The sequence below is a fragment of the Giraffa tippelskirchi genome, chromosome 7, assembly GCF_054371585.1.
Source record: "Giraffa tippelskirchi isolate mGirTip1 chromosome 7, T2T-mGirTip1v1.2.pri, whole genome shotgun sequence".
Lineage (NCBI taxonomy): Eukaryota > Metazoa > Chordata > Mammalia > Artiodactyla > Giraffidae > Giraffa > Giraffa tippelskirchi.
Genome location: NC_137281.1, coordinates 109,302,108 through 109,318,595, shown reverse-complemented (window position 1 = coordinate 109,318,595; position 16,488 = coordinate 109,302,108). Strand labels below are relative to the sequence as shown.

Sequence of the window (16,488 nt, the reverse complement as noted above, 5' to 3'; positions counted from 1 at the left end):
GAACTAGAGCCCTCATGCTGCAGCTAAAACCAAAGATCTTGCATTCTACAACAAAGACCCAATAAATACATTTTTAAAAATTCCACCATCAGAATCATTCCTTTCAAGCTAAAAAGCTGTTCTCCCAAGTGAAAGTCGCTCAGTTGTGTCTGACTGTTTGTGACCCCATGGTCTGTGTAACCCACCAGGCTCCTCCATCCATGGGATTCTCCAGGCAAGAATACTGGAGTGGGTTGCCACTTCCTACTCCAGGGGATCTTCCTGACCCAGGGCTCAAACACGGGTCTCCTGCATTGCAGGCAGATTCTTTACTGTCTGAGCCACCAGGGAAGCCCCATGCCCTCAAAGCACCTGTTAAAATATGTGAAGTGTTGTTGCTGGGGATTAAATGTAAGATTTTCCTAGGTTGATAAAGATTATTTCAATTTAGAATCTTACACATACAGGGGCCCATTTCTATTCTGAGCCTCAGTCCTGGGGCCAAGGATTCACAGGTGGGTGCCATTTGTCTCCTTTACAGAAGAGAACAGCCTTAGCGAGAAGAAGGCAGTGAAGAGGGTGTGGCTGTGATGGGAACCCATTGCTTCTCCCACCGTGGCCAATCAGTGACCCCGATAATCTGTTTAGCTCCTCAGAACCCTGAGGAGATTGACCTTCAGGAGAGAACCCAGCTCTGAAAGTAAAGGGGAAGGGGGGCCGAGAGGCAAAGCCACACCTCATGCCTTCACAACTTGACCTTCAGCCATCCCGCTTCACAGGAGGAAGGCTGTTGCAGCTACCCACCCTACAAACGGAATAACGAACAGGTTTTACCTGGAGTTCCCACTGCACTTGCTGCCTGGAGTACCGTGTTGAGAAACACTGCACGACAGATTATGAGTGTCTGCCACAGATGCCAGATTAAAGCACGATGAGATGCGTGTCTCAGTGTTTGCCCTCCCTGCCCCAACACCCCCTGGAACCCCACAATTAGAACAATGATGGGAGTGGTCCTGCATGGAAAGGATGGAGAGAGGTACAGATCACAGCACCAGACACTTCTTGCCTTAATATCAAGACAACTGCTGGCAGCCTGATGCATCTTGCAAATGATGGAGAACCCAATACAGTCAACTCTCCCACCTGGAAAACGAAGTCACGGTGTCCATCTGATGCCCACTTAGCAGCCGGTGAGATAACTGGGGCATGCTTTATCCAAGAGAACAGACTGGAGGCTGCAGCCGTGCCCCTCTTTGGTCACTGATGTCTTCCTGAGAGTCAGTGTGGAGAAGGCACTGGATAGAGGAAGTGGGTAGAGAGTACACCAGATGTGTAAGCCCAAGGAGTCCTATGGGGCCACTGAAAGGGTTCCATGTGCTCTTGAGTGGTGGCTTTCGTGGCTGGACAAGGAGAAAGAATAACTTATAGATGAATAGGACTGTTCCCAGAGTGCCCAGAACTCGGGGTTCTAATGCAAGAGCCAGGGGGCTGAGTAGCGGAGAGACTGAGCTAGCAGTCGCCTTCCCTACATATAAATATCCGTCTTGCTGAGCACCCCTGATTTCCTGCCCTCCTTCCCCAGCTCCGCCTGCTGGGTCTCAAGATTTCTTTGCTTCTCTTGCTCTGCTAGGATACCTCACTCAGGCTTATTACAAACCTATGCCTTTCTCAAGCCTCCAAACTCAGGACTTCATGCCCTTAACTTGAGGATCTCAGCTCCGTTTTTATTATAAAGACAAAACTGAGTCTCCACTTTTTTTTTTGGTAAAGGCAAAGCTTTCCTCTTTGCCGCTAGGTATGTCTCTCCCTTCCTGTCCTCCATCCTGTTCCTACTGTGAAAGGCTTGTCCCCACTTTGCCGAGGAAGTTTCCCCCTCCCCTGCACCAACCCCCCCATCTTCCATCCCATCTACCTGCTGTTCCCTCCTCCAGTATTTTCCAGCTCTTTCTCTGCAGGGACACCTCTTGCTTTGAAGAGCTTCATGGACCGGCTGAGACACTGCCTTGCACCTGGGGCATTTGGAACCACCTGTCAGCCCCTCCCTTCCCTCCATTGCCAAACACAGCATGTCCCTGGCTTGGTGGGTTGGTTGACTAACTGATTGATTGCTACCAAAGCTGCCACCACCTCCCACCCCCACTGCCCTTCCTCTGCCTTTGGGCCGCAACACAAAGGGTTTCTTATCACCAAGCCCTGGGCTTTGGCCAATCCTGGAGTGTTCCCTCCAGCCCACAGATCACTCACCTGCCTTTTCCTCATGTTTCCCATGCCCCACTTGACCTCGAGCACCCAGGTGTTCCCTGAGTTCTGAACATGACTCACCTCAGAATCAACATCTCTGTGCTAAGTGATCTCAACTTGTCACAAAGCCTCTGTTTCCTGCATCAGACAATGACAGTAATACCTGCCTCATGGTGTTATCATAGAAACAAATAGGATAAAAAGTGCATAGTACTTAGCATTAGTGCTGTAGAACATTAAGTGCTTAATAGATAATAGCTATGATTGATTATCTTAAACAGCTAACACATCCTCTGTTATGGACAATTCAGTAACTTATTACTTAGACTGTTCATTGTGAGCTCCATATTTTAGCAAGTTTTCCCTAATTTTTTTTTTTAAACATATACCAACAGTGCAAAGGTACTCTCTTAAATACTTTACAATTTTTAATTATTTTAACCCTCATGGCAATACAATGAGGTAGCCCTGTTTTAACAGAAGAGAAATTTAGATCCAGAGGGATTAAGTAATTTATTGGAGATCACAGGGTTGGTAAGTGGCACAGGCAGGAATTGAACCCAGGCCGTCTGACTCCATCACTCTGCTTAACAGTATACACAGCTGCCTGTTAGGTTGAGCTTAATTTAAGACACAACTTCTGCTCATGCTAGAGCTCTGAAGTAACACAAGATAGTCCTCACACTGATTTCATTAAGGTCCAAACACTGCATCTTGTTTTTTCATTTAAAAAGCACTTTAAGGAATATTCAGGATGTGCTGGTAATATGATGTGCTGAGGCCCAATGGTGAACAAGACAGGCATGGCCTGAGCTCTTGTGCTGCTCCCAGTACCTAACAACAGCTGATTGCACAGTAGGAGCTCCGAGGACTAGAGTGGGCTGGGTCTCTGTGGAATAGCCTGTCATCCCTTCCCCCAGAGGGGTTACAGAAGAACACAGGGTTCCCCTAGAGGGCGCTGTTCAGTAGCGTTAGCGTGAGGACTCTGCAAGAAAGGGGATTTGAAGAGTAGTTTTCGGGGGTGGTGTTTAGGGGATTCTGGAGGGTTTTAGAGGTGAAAGTATCGCTCACATTTTACCGGACAGGTCCTACAGCAGGACTATGACGAAGTCCCCTGAATCCAACACACTGGTGACCACAGCCAACTGCTGAGCCCTAGGCCAACTTCTTGGGATGCCCTGGACGCTCCCCTTTTGGGTTCCTATCAGCCAGCCCAGGGCTGGCCCCTCTCTCTCCATGCCTTTCTGCAGGGCATCCACTTCCCGAACCCAGAGTCTCACAGCCAGGGATGAGACAAAGTCTGGTGGAAGAAACGGCAGGCTTCAGGCTTGGAGTAGTTTGAGATGTTGAGTATCTTTTCATGTGCCTGTTGGCCATTCTGTCTTCTTTGAAAATATCTCCTTTCAGATCTTCTGTCCAATATTTAATTGGGTTTTTTTGGAGGGGAGTTGATATTGAATTGTAGGAGTTCTTGGTATATTTTATATATTAGCCCCTTATCCTACATATTATTTGCAAATTTCTTCTCTCATTCAATAGGCAGCCTTTTCATTTTGTTGACAGTTTCCTTTGCTGTGCAAAAGCTATTTAGTTTGATGTAGTCTCATTTGTTTATTTTTGCTTTTGTTTCCCTTGCCTACGGAGACCGAGCCAAATATATATATATATTGCTGAGACCAAGGTCAAAGAATGTACTGCCTATATTTTCTTCTAGAAGTTTAATGGTTTCAGGTCTTACCTGTTAAGTCTTTAATCCATTTAAAATTTAATTTTGTATATGGAGTGAGAAAATAGTCCAGTTTCATTCTTTTACATGTAGCTGTCCAGTTTTCCCAGCACCACTTATTGAGGGTGTGTTAGTCACTTAGTTGTGTCCGACTCTTTGTGATTCCATGGACTGTAGCCCACCAAGCTCCTCTGTTCATGAAATTCTCCAGGCAAGAATACTGGAGTGGGTTGCCATTCCTGTCTCCAGGGGATCTTCCCGACCCAGGGAGCAAACCCAGATCTCCTGCATTTCAGGCAGACTTTACCATCTGAGTCATAAGAGAAGCCACCACTTATTGAAGAGACTGTCTTTCCCCCATTGTATATTCTTGCCTCCTTTGTCATAGATTAATTGTACATATAAACATGGGTTCATTTCTGAGCTCTCTTATCCTATTAGGTTTCTAGTTAGCTACAAACTTGGTTACTGTCCTACAGGATAATAAAACCATAATCTTTGGGATAATCTATTCCACTGGCGGAGAAGGCAATGGCACCCCACTCCAGTACTCTTGCCTGGAAAATCCCATGGACGGAGGAGCCTGGTAGCCTACAGTCCATGGGGTCGCTAAGAGTCAGACACGACTGAGCGACTTCACTTTCACTTTTCCCTTTCATGCACTGGAGAAAGAAATGGCAACCCACTCCAATATTCTTGCCTGGAGAATCCTAGGGACGGCAGAGCCTGGTGAGCTGCCGTCTATGGGGTCGCACAGAGTCAGACACGACTGAGGCGACTTAGCATAGCATAGCATAGCATTCCACTGGCAAGAAATCTACAAGTTAACATGCAACTCCCAGTGTCTGCAATCTGATCAAATGGTAAATAGTTAAACACAGGTGTGTCCTCTGGAGCATTGAATGATCTTTGGGCAGTACTGTTAAAGAAAACCCATGTGTGGCTTTGAAAGGATGTACTGTACTCTCATTTGTCTATTTCCAAGTTCAAATTATTTTTTCAACAGTAGCATGCATCTCTATCTGAGATTGTCTTGTGTATTTATTTGCTCATTTCCAGCCTCAACCTTTTGTATAGTTCTTCAAGAATGAGGATAGTGTTCTTCAAGAATGAAGATAATGACTGCAGCCTTGGAAGAAAAGCTATGACCAACCTAAACAGCATATTAAAAAGCAGAGACATTAGTTTGCCAACAAAGGTCCTTCTAATCAAAGCTAAGGTTTTTCCAGTAGTCATGTATGGATGTGAGAGTTAGACTATAAAGAAAACTGAGCACCAAAGAATTAATGCTTTTGAACTGTGGTGTTGGAGAAGACCCTTGAGAGTCCCTTGGATGGCAAGGAGATCCAACCAGTCCATCCTAAAGGAACTCAGTCCTGAATATTCATTGGAAGGACTGATGCTGAAGCTGAAACTCCAATACTTTGGCCACCTGATGTGAAGAACTGACTCATTTGAAAAGACTCTGATGCTGGAAAAGATTGAAGATGGGATAAGAAGGGGACGACAGAGGATGAGATGGTTGGATGGCATCACCAACTCAATGGACATGAGTTTGAGTAAGCTCTGGGAGTTGGTGATGGACAGGGAATCCTGGCATGCTGCAGTCCATGGAGTCGCAAAGAGTTGGACATGACTGACCGACTGAACTGAACTGAGCCTCAACCTACTACAGTAAAAGCTCCATGAAGGCATAGACTCTTATCAATCTTCTTGACCCCTGTGTCCCCAAATTCTATTTCAGTTCCAGGTGCCAAGTAAGTATTTAATAACTATGTGTCAAATAAAGTAAATAAGTCATTTACATAAAAAGTTATGATTGGAGACAGAAAGTAGAAGAGGTTATGAGGGGCTGGGGAGAAGGGGAAGTGCTAGGTTATTCTTTAATGAAACAGTTTCAATTTGAGATGATGAAAAGGTTCTAGAGATGGATAGTGGCAGTGGTTGCACAACAATGTGAATGTGCTTAATGGCACTGAACTAAACACTTAAAAATGGTTAAAATCATAAATTTTATGTTATGCATGCTGCTGCTGTTGCTGCTTAGTTGCTTCAACCGTGTCCAACTCTGTGTGATCCTATGGACCTCAGCCTGCCAGGCTCCTCTGTCCATGGGATTCTCTAGGCAGGGGTAACGGAGTGGGCTGCCTTGCCCTCCTCCAGGGGATATTCCTGATTCAGGGATTGAACCCTGGTCTCCTGCATTGCGGGCAGATTCTCTACCGCTGAACCACCAGGGAAGCCCTGTGTTATGCATATTTTACCACAAAAAAAATTATATGATTACAATAGCAGCCTTTTGTCTAAGGCTTGTTCTAAGCACTTTGTATGTCTTAAGTAGTGTTCTTGCCATGACTTTATGCAGTGGGCATTTTCAGTGTTCTCAGATTAAAAGTAAAGGAATGAAGTAGAGAGAAAGTAACTCGCCCAGAGTCACACATCTATCTAGTCAATGACAGAGCTGAAATTTGGGGCCAGGCAGACTGTGTTCCTATCTAGGGGTACATTTATGGTACAGGTTGTACATACTGTGTGAGTTTCCAAGAAGGAATAATCTACCTGCTCTGGAGAAGTCAAGGAAGGCTTCCTGGAAGAGTTGGAATGTTAAACAGACACCCAGTCCCTCTGGTGTGGTTTCTACACTTGACACATTTCTGACGCCAACTTGCTGATGCCCACCCCGCATCCTTGAACCTAGCAAAAGAAACGTGTGTGCTGTTGGAGTGGGGGTGGGAGGAGGGAGTGGGGGGAGGGTGGGGTCAGCAGGGCCCAGGATGCAGGCATAGCCTGCTGCTCCTCCCCTTGCCTCTGTTTTTGGGGTAACGAGCCAACCTCACTGATTTGGAATGGCCAGCATCTATAAGGAAAGGGAATTTTGGTGGCTACACCTGTGCCTAAAATGCAGCCATCACTTCCATCTCCTCCACAGCCCTTTAATGAGAGTGCCCCATAGGTTGCTGGGCCCCTGTGGGCAGGGTTCACATGGAGGGCTTAAAGACTTCATTAGCAGACAATGCCCCGCACCTGTCCAGCCTAGGAGTGCCATTTCACGCTTCCAGGGCCTGAGCAAGAAACGCCGACATGAGCTCCTGAAAGTGGATTTTTCTTCTCCTTTCTGACCCAAGACAGAGAGGCAATTTCACAGCAGGTGGCTCCACACTGGCACGCTCAGCATCATACTCTGCTCTTGCAGCAGTTGGATGGCACAGACCTGCCCGGGAGCTTTGGTCAGACAGGCCCAGCCCACATTTTAGAACAAAGGGGAGGAGGATGGCCTTCCTCGCAAGGTAGATGGTATTTCTGTGTGGGCAGAGGGCGGGTTTTCTGAAGCGGCTCCAGTCCTAAGATGTGCCTGGTTCCTCCTCAGCCAGCCCCACCTGCAGGGCTGCAACCCCTCTCTCCCTGGGCCCCTTGACCCACAACGATTTACTGTGGGTCTAGAAAGGCGTCCTCCTGCCAAGCAGACAAAGTTCTCCAGGGATGGAGGGAGATGATTTCAGAGCTCCCGCAGCAAGCTTTTAAGGGAGGGTGTTGACCACAAAGTTTCCCCAAGGCGGTTGGTGAGATGAAACATTTGTGGGTCAAATCTTATTTCTTGTTCTCTGATACAGTGACTCTTTCTTTCAAATATAAATACAGAAACTGGTGGAGACAAAGGTTACTGTCTGCTTAAAAGGAAGCAAATCTGCTTTGGGAGAGCTTCTGAAAATCGGACAATAGCAACAAGACAGCACCTCCACCCGGGCGCGCTGCCTGGGCACGTTCCAGCCTGTATGGCCGTAATCCTCAGAGTCTGGGGGCACACCCGTCTCCCTTACAGATGCAGGCATAGGGGCTGGTGCAGGCTAGCACAGGTTGTGGAGGAGGTGGTGGGTGGCCGAGCCCGGGATGTCGAGAGGCTTTACAGCCATTACAGCTCAGTCTCCACATTTTATTCCTCGCTTTCCTTCCTCTAAAAAATTTCCTCAGTTTAGCAGGTAAGAAACTGAGTCACAGTGTCAATATTCTTCTTGGCTTCTTGTGTGTGTATTAGTTGCTAAATCGTGTCTGACTCTTTGCGACCCCATGGACCCTAGCCTGCCAGGCTCCTCTGTCCAAGGGATTCTCCAGGCAAGAATATTGGAGAGGGTTGCTATGCCCTCCTCCAGGGGATCTTCAGGACCCAGGGATAGAGCCTGTGTCTCTTATGTCTCCTGTGTTGGCAGGAGGATTTTTTTTATTGTTGTTGTTTTACCATTAATGCCATCTGGGAAGCCCCTGTTGGCTTCTTGGGAACAGAAGATAAATCTGAGTCTTTTACATTCTCTCTTTTTTTTAAGAACAAAGGAGAAATGGCTCTTTGCTCTGCCTGCCCCAGGCTCCCACCCCCACCAAGGGGCCTGCTGATCACTCCAGCGGCTGGATTGCCAATAAAATCCCCAGGAAGCACCTGTGTGCGGCTGAGCTTTGTAGGTGTGGGGTGGTTCTCCTCTAACCATTGGAAATCCCCAAAAAGTGGGGGGCGGGGGAGGGAAAAGTTTCCAGAACTGGCCTCCAAGACCCTGGGAGGCATCCTGGCTGAGCCCCTTGGAGCTGACAGAGCCAGCATGGGCCCGATGCTTAAGAGAGGTGGCAGCTCAGCCCTCAGAGCTGGAGGGATACTCCTGAGGAGGAGATGTCAGCAGGCAGGGCACCCAGCTCTGCTCTGGACCCAAGAGCAAGTCTTATGGATGCTTCCTGTTCCCTGGGGAGCTCACCCTGGGAGCCACCTGCAACCGAGAGGCCCAGGACACAGTTGCCAGTGGGGTACTGTGCTTTCCAACCCCTCAGCTTCATGCTGGGTGAAGCTGGGCAGATCCATCGGAGTTTAATCCTCAGAGAATCAGGGTTCCGGTGCAGACCTGTGTCTCTCCTTCACCATAGTCTGCTGGGTATGAACAATACAGCCCATGCTGTAGCTCGCAGTCCCTGTGGCCCCATACTCTGTGCAAAGTGGTTCCTGGGCACACATTCCTCCTCCTCCTTGGTTTCCCCTTAGCTCCAGGGTTCCCTCAGCTCTTGGAGCCCTAGTGGCAGAACTCCGTTTCTGTCATAGAACAAAAAGCAAACCCAGGGGAGGAAAAGGCTTGTGGACTCCTGGGGCCAGGGGTACATATGTTCCACAAGCCAAGGCTCTGAGGTCAGAGGCAAGCAGGACCAGTTCAGAAGGGCCTCACCTTTGGTTTAATGCTTTGTCATTACTGTCCTGAAATCCTTAGTAATTTTATCTTTCAATTTATGTTTTGCAAATGAAGTCTGAAGGACAGCAGGAAATGCACGTAAACAGAGATGTGTGAGCACAGGAGACCCCAGCAATACGTATCAGCTACTTGGAGCTGTTTCACATGCACAAGCCACTCAAGGTGCCCCATGAAGGCAGAAGTCCCGGGGACCCACGGCACATGAAATCCAGGGAGACCCAGCATCAGCCCAAGGTGAGTGTTGGGCCTGTGACATGGAAAACCTCAAGAGGCTAAGCTTTCCGATCAAATCGAAACTTGCTTTCAAGACAAAAAGAAGGCAGTGCTATGGCAAGAAGCAAGAACATCTAGGGAAGTCAACTCTACCCTTTCTTACTCATGTTACTTCTCTGGATTCCCCGACCACTCATGCAGATGACTTGATGACACCACATACAAGTTAAATGCTCTTATGTGCATTTAAAACTGGCATTGCATAATTTAGTGGCCAGTAAAATTAATAGTACTAATTAAAATTTTTAATTTAATGACATTAAGTAGAAATAAAGGGAAGTCACTCAGTCGTGTCCGACTCTTTGCGACCCCATGGACTGTAGCCTACCAGGCTCCTCCGTCCATGGGATTCTCCAGGCAAGAGTACTGGAGTGGGTTGCCATTTCCTTCTCCAGGGGATCTTCCTGACCCAGGGATCGAACCCAGGTCTCCTGCATTGGAGGCAGACGCTTTAACCACACCAATACTCTAGAGAGAGACACTGGAAGGAAGGAAAAAGGTTTGTTTAAGTTCCTTGAATAGTATTTTTTTTCCTCTGCTTTTTGCATAAAGGGTCCCTCATTTTTGCCTTGCACAAGGCTTTGCAGTTTGTGTAGCTGCCTCTGCAGCCAGTGTTGGGGTCAGGATCCTGCTTGGCACTCGGGCGGCCTTGGGTAATTCTCTTTACCAGTTGGGAGTCACAGTTTCCCATCTGGAAAATGAGGGCAATATTTCACAGTTGTTGAGGATTAAGATAAGTCATAGGGCAGCTAAACCTTGGGGACTGCTTAGAAGTCGCTGTGCTAAGCACTTTACTGTTTGATCTCATTTGTTCCTCACAACAATGCCATCAGTGGGTGACACTGCCCATACATTGGATTCCTCTGATATTTTGGCTCCAGCAGCCATTCACACCGTCTCCTGGTCCTGCAACCAGCTCTGTCCTGAGAACAATCTCTGTCCTTCTCTGACTTTTGGTTTTATTTTTTTTTAATTTATTTATTTATCTATTTTTTTTACTTTACAATATTTTGTTGGTTTTGCCATACATTGACATGAATCCACCATGGGTGTACATGTGTTCCCCTTCCAGAACCCCCCTCCCATCTCCCTCCCCATCCCATCCCTCTGGGTCATCCCAGTGCACCAGCCCTGAGCACTCTGTATCATGCATCAAACCTGGACTGGCGATTCATTTCACATATAATAATTTACATGCTTCAATGCCATTCTCCCATATCATCCCACCCTCACCCTCTCCCATAGAGTCCAAAAGACTCTTCTATACATCTGTGTCTCTTTTGTTGTCTCACATACAGGGTTATCTTTACCAATTTACTAAATTCTGTATATATGCATTAGTATACTGTATTGGTGTTTTTCTTTCTGGCTTACTTCACTCTGTATAATGGGCTCCAGTTTCATCCACCTCATTAGAACTGATTCAAATGTATGCTTTTTAATGGCTGAGTAATATTCCATTGTGTATATGTACCACAGCTTCCTTATCCATTCGTCTGCTGATGGACATCTAGGTTGCTTCCATGTCCTGGCTATTATAAACAGTGCTGCAATGAACATTGGGGTACACGTGTCTCTTTCAGTTCTGGTTTCCTCGGTGTGTATGCCCAGCAGTGGGATTTCTGGGTCATATGGCAGTTCTATTTCCAGTTTTTTGAGAAATCTCCACACTGTTCTCCATAGTGGCTGTACTAGTTTGCATTCCCACCAGCAGTGTAAGAGGGTTCCCTTTTCTCCACACCCTCTCCAGCATTTATTGCTTGTGGACTTTTGGATAGCAGCGATTCTGACAGGCGTGAAATGGTACCTCATTGTGGTTTTGATTTGCATTTCTCTGATAATGAGTAATGTTGAGCATCTTTTCATGTGTTTGTTAGCCATCTGTATGTCTTCTTTGGAGAAATGTCTGTTTAGTTCTTTGGCCCACTTTTTGATTGGGTCATTTATTTTTCTGGAATTGAGCTGCAGGAGTTGCTTGTATATTTTTGAGATTAATTGTTTGTCTGTTGCTTCGTTTGTTATTATTTTCTCCCATTCTGAAGACTGTCTTTTCACCTGGCTTATAGTTTCCTTTGTTGTGCAGAAGCTTTTAATTTTAATTAGGTCCCATTTGTTTATTTTTGCTTTTATTTCCAATATTTTGGGAGGTGGGTCATAGAGGATCCTTTTGTGATTTATGTCGGAGAGTGTTCTGCCTATGTTTTCCTCTAGTTTTATAGTTTCTGGTCTTACGTTTAGATCTTTAATCCATTTTGAGTTTATTTTTGTGTATGGTGTTATAAATTGTTCTAGTTTCATTCTTTTACAAGTGGTTGACCAGTTTTCCTAGCACCACTTGTTAAAGAGATCGTCTTTTCTCCATTGTATATTCTTGCCTCCTTTGTCAAAGATAAGGTGTCCATAGGCGTGTGGATTTATCTCTAGGCTTTCTATTTTGTTCCACTGATCTATATTTCTGTCTTTATGCCAGTACCATATGGTCTTGATGACTGTGGCTTTATAGTATAGCTGGAAGTCAGGCAGATTGATTCCTCCAGTTCCATTCTTCTTTCTCAAGATTGCTTTGGCTATTCGAGTCCTTTGGTTTTAATGCTTTGCCATCACTGTCCTGAAATCCTTAGTAATATTATCTTTCAATTCATGTTTTGCAAATGAAGTCTGAAGGACAGCGGAAAACGCTCGTAGACAGAGATGTAGGGGCACAGGAGACCCCAGCAATATGTACCAGCCACTCGGAGCTATTTCACATGCACAAGGCAGTTTGGCCAGGTTGTCTCACCTCCTCTCTTAGCCATAGGTTAGCCAGGTGATCCTGAAAGGTCATTCCAGCTCTCTCCCCCAGGATTGGTCATTTTTCTTTTTTTTTTAATATTTATTTATTTGGCTGTGTCCGGTCTTAGTTGCAACACTCGGAAACTTTGCTGCAGCACGTGAGTGCAGTAGTTGCAGTGCTCAAGCTTAACTGCCCCATGGCCCGTGGTATCCCAGTTCCCTGACCAGGAATCAAATCCATGTCCCCTGTATTGCAAGGCGAATTCCTAACCACTGGACCACGAGGGATGTCTCCCTCAGGATTGGGATGCTTGAGAGGGCCTAATTCATCCCCAACGGGGGACACAACCTGGGCTGGTGTCTGGCCTCCAGGAGCCCCGGAGTAACTTTGGGGCTGGATGTGTCTGAGCCCCCCTATCTGCGGCTGTCCCCCTCCTCTGTGAGTTACCTACACCTTCAGTCCCTCTTTGTTTAAGTGAACCAGAATCTGTTTCTGATGCCCATGTCAGAAGTCCCCACTCCCCCTCCTGTTTTCAGGTGAGGAAACCAGGCCCAGAGAGGTAAAGTAGTTTGCTCAATGCCCCACAACAAATGAGTAGCAGAGCCAGCATTTGAAGCCAAGGGATCTCAGGAGGCATGACCCTTTTGCCCCTAGTGTAGGTTACCTGGTATAGTGCACCTGTACTCAGATGCTCAGTCATGTGCAACTCTTTAAGACCCTATGGACTGTAGCCTGACAGGCTCCTCTGTCCATGGGATTCTCCAGGCAAGAATCCTGGAGTGGGTTGCCATTTCCTTCTCCAGGGGATCTTCCCGACCCAGGGATCAAACCCACGTCTCCTGCATTGGCAGGCAGATTCTTTACCACTGAGCTACCTAGGAAGCCAAAACCACCTGGTATAGTACAACTCAATAAATGTTAGCCCCCTTCTTTTGGATTTCTGCCCTCCCACAGCATCCTCACTGCTATTCGGGGCTGGCTGTACTCAGCAGTCTCCACCTCTGGCACCCTCATATCACAGACCCTCACTTTGTGTCACAGAAGAGGCAGAAAGTGAGTGAGCCAGGAGACTCCAGGCCTGCACTCATCATGGGAAGCTGACCCAGCCTACAGCCCAGAACGGCTTGGCTGAACCATTTCTAAGTTAAACGTTGGAGGCTCAGGCCTCTCTGTAGGACACCAGGCACCCTGGAAGGAGGCAGAGGCCCCCACCCTAGCCCACCCCAGGCTGATACTGTGGCTCTTAGGGCTCCAATAGGTGGTCAGACCCTCTATGTCTCAGGAGAGTCAGTCCTGTGCCTACCTTGGATGGTAGATGCTGTCACCTGTTCTCCAAGCTTGCCTGGCTGAATGCAAATACCCTGTTCCATCCCAGCCAGATTAGACTGACTTCTGGCCTGACTGGCCTCGCCTCATTCCTGCAGAGGAAGCCTGATGGTTTGTCTATAACATGGAGCAAAACCTGCGCATCTGCCCTCTCCTCTAGCCCACACGTTTTCTTTGACTCCCTCCACTCTCTTTGTTTTCACTGATGTAAATGCAGGGCTACATTCTGTCCAGAGCCACAGCTTTGTGGGTTCCATTTTCTCTACCAAGGAAAACTAATGGCTTGGGAAAAGTGAACCTGAAGAGGGCCATGTGATATCAACATATAGACAGTGAGATGGTCCTGAAATGATATTATTTTTCTTACTGTTAAATGTCACATGTGTGTGTTTATTCAAGGAAACCTTTCATTGCTTTATTTGGCCCTAATACAGATCCCATGGCCAAGGGAGCCAGTGATAGTCTCATTGAGAGATGAGTCCATTGAGATGCAGAGACAGGGGAATATGGAACCCAGCAAGATCTAAGGAAACAGCTCTAAATAGATATAAGGTCCAGCTCTTTGCTATACCTCCTGGGACCCACCTCAGTGTCTGCAGCTTGGCACCAGGCCCCTCCCACATGGCTCAAAAAGAGCCCGTGGGCCACGCACTTCCATAATTCGCATGTGCTGACCGCTGTGAATGAGACCCTTCTGCTTATAGGACCCTCACAGGCACTCTTTTTGGGGCAACTTGAAAGCAGCCATAGCACTTGGAAAGCAAACCTTGGGAACAAATTAAGATCTAAGTCATTGTTTAGATCTTGGTTTTCCCAGTTATCAGACTGCAATTAAAATAAGGCTGTATTGAGACTTCCTAAGGGCTTCCCAGGTGCTTCAGTGGTAAAGAATCTGCTGGCCGAGCAGAAGACATGGATTCGATCCCCGATCTGGGACGATCCCCTGGAGAAGCAAATGGCAACCCACTCCAGTATTCTTGCCTGGGAAATCCCATGGACATAGGAGCCTGGTGAGCTATAGTCCGTGGGGTCACATAAGAGTCAGACACGACTTAACAACTAATCAACAACAACAATTGAGACTTCCCTAGTGGTCCAGTGGTTAAGATTCCATGCTTCCAATGAAGAGGGAGCAGGTTCAATCCCTGGTCAGGGAACTAAGATCCCCATGCCACATGGTGTGGCCGAAAAGAAAAAAGGGCGGGGAGGCAGTGCATGGAAATAATGCAGCATTTGTGGAAAAAACAAAACAAAACAGCCTAACCAGTTATTCCAGATCAGAATACAGGGGCCGAGTCCAGATGCTTGTTTGGGATTTCAAGGCCCTGGTGTCCTTGGGAAGAGCCCTGTGATGAAGAAGCTGGAGGATGGGCTCCAGGAGAGCTGGCCCCTGGCTGTTGCTTTCTTCCATAGTGAGAGCAGGGCCTGACACGTAGGAGGTGCCCAGTGAGTATTTACAGGGTGAATGAATGATCTCCACTAGTTCTCAGCAAAGGTTAAGAAGCTGTCCAAGCAGTAGAGAAGGGATCTGAACTGGGGGCTCCTCTGGTCTTTCTAGGAGAGCAGGCTGAGCTGGGGTACCTTACAGCCAGAGAATCTGAGGCTCAGCCTTGCTAAAGGGAACACAAGTAACAGAGCTACTAATGAGCGGAACTGGAACTCAAACCCAGGTCTCAGTGAACCCAACTGAGTTCTCTTTCTCCCACTGAAACACCGATGACTGACTCTGTGAGGCACTGAAAGCTTCATGTGCTGAGATCACTAAGCCCTCTTTTACTGCAAGGTTGCACATGGTGCTAACTGTGCCACCTGAAGTGGCCCCTGTGCCACACCCCAGCTACAAGCAGAGGAGCAGAAACCATAGGGTCGCAGTTTTGGAAAGAAGTGAGGATGAGTGTGTGTGTGTTTATATATCACCTGGATTCCCAAGGCAGATGGAAGTGAAATGTCCATTAGTTCATTAACTCATACAGCCCACAAGTGCATACAGAGGACTTAAAATTTAATCAATTTGAAAATAGAAATCATGTAATATTCATCTTTATATTCTCAGTGGCTAGCACATGAATCTCAGAATTCCTAGCACATAGTAGTTTCTTAATATACATGAATTGGGTAAATTGATTAGGCTTTTCACATGTCTCATATTGATTAGAATTAGGGCTCATAAGAAAGAGTAGTCCAACATTGACTATACAGCAATATAACAATAATCCTATTGCACTTTTAGCTTTCACAGTACCTTGGGGTGTTGTATCTGATTTATTTTGACCTCAAGGGATAGGCAGATATCAAATGCATGCTAACAGACAAAAAAATAATATGTATGTATGTGTGTATATATATATATATAAAATAAAGCTAAAGCAGACAGATGATCTGGCCAAGAAACTCAGAGCTTTTAATAGTAAGGAAAGGATCCAAAACTAGACCCTGGCCTCGTCACTCCTTTCAGCACTATCCCCCCAACCCTGCCACAGTCTCCCAGAAAGATTGGCTTCACATAGAGAAGCCTTGGACCCTCGGGACATTTCTTTCTTTCTTTTTTTAATTAAGAAGTAGTTTGGGGCCTTCGCTGGTGATCCAGTGGTGAAGACTTCATCTTTCGGTGCAGAGGGTGCAGGTTCAATCCCTGGTCGGAAAGTTAGGATCCCACATGCCTCCCTGCCAAAAAACCAAAACACAAAAAACAAGCAATATTGCAACAAATTCAATAAAGACTTTTAAAATGGTCCATACAAAAAAATATATATATATATTTTAAAAAGAACACTTTGTTGCACATGCACAGGCTGTTCTGCAGTGCTGAGAACCCCTGCTTCTTCTCAAAAGTATTTCTAGCAGAAAGTGGCTCAGACTTCAGGGGGCAGGTGGCGAGGTAGGAAGACCTGCAGCTGTTAATCCGCTGTCCTGTGAGAATGTAAACTGGTGACTCTAGAGGATGGGGTAAG

At 46.7% G+C, this 16,488-nt stretch overlaps 1 long non-coding RNA gene across 1 annotated transcript in view; it reads left to right on the top strand.

Annotated features, from left to right (window-relative positions):
* The first annotated feature begins 758 nt into the window (after positions 1-758).
* Positions 759-16,488, top strand: part of LOC145512858 (uncharacterized) — a 138,013-nt gene continuing 122,283 nt past the window's right edge. The window contains exons 1-4 of the long non-coding RNA XR_014058859.1: positions 759-1,169; positions 5,006-5,703; positions 8,266-8,398; positions 9,220-9,399. This is a non-coding gene — a long non-coding RNA (uncharacterized LOC145512858). The remainder of the gene's footprint in view (positions 1,170-5,005; positions 5,704-8,265; positions 8,399-9,219; positions 9,400-16,488) is intronic.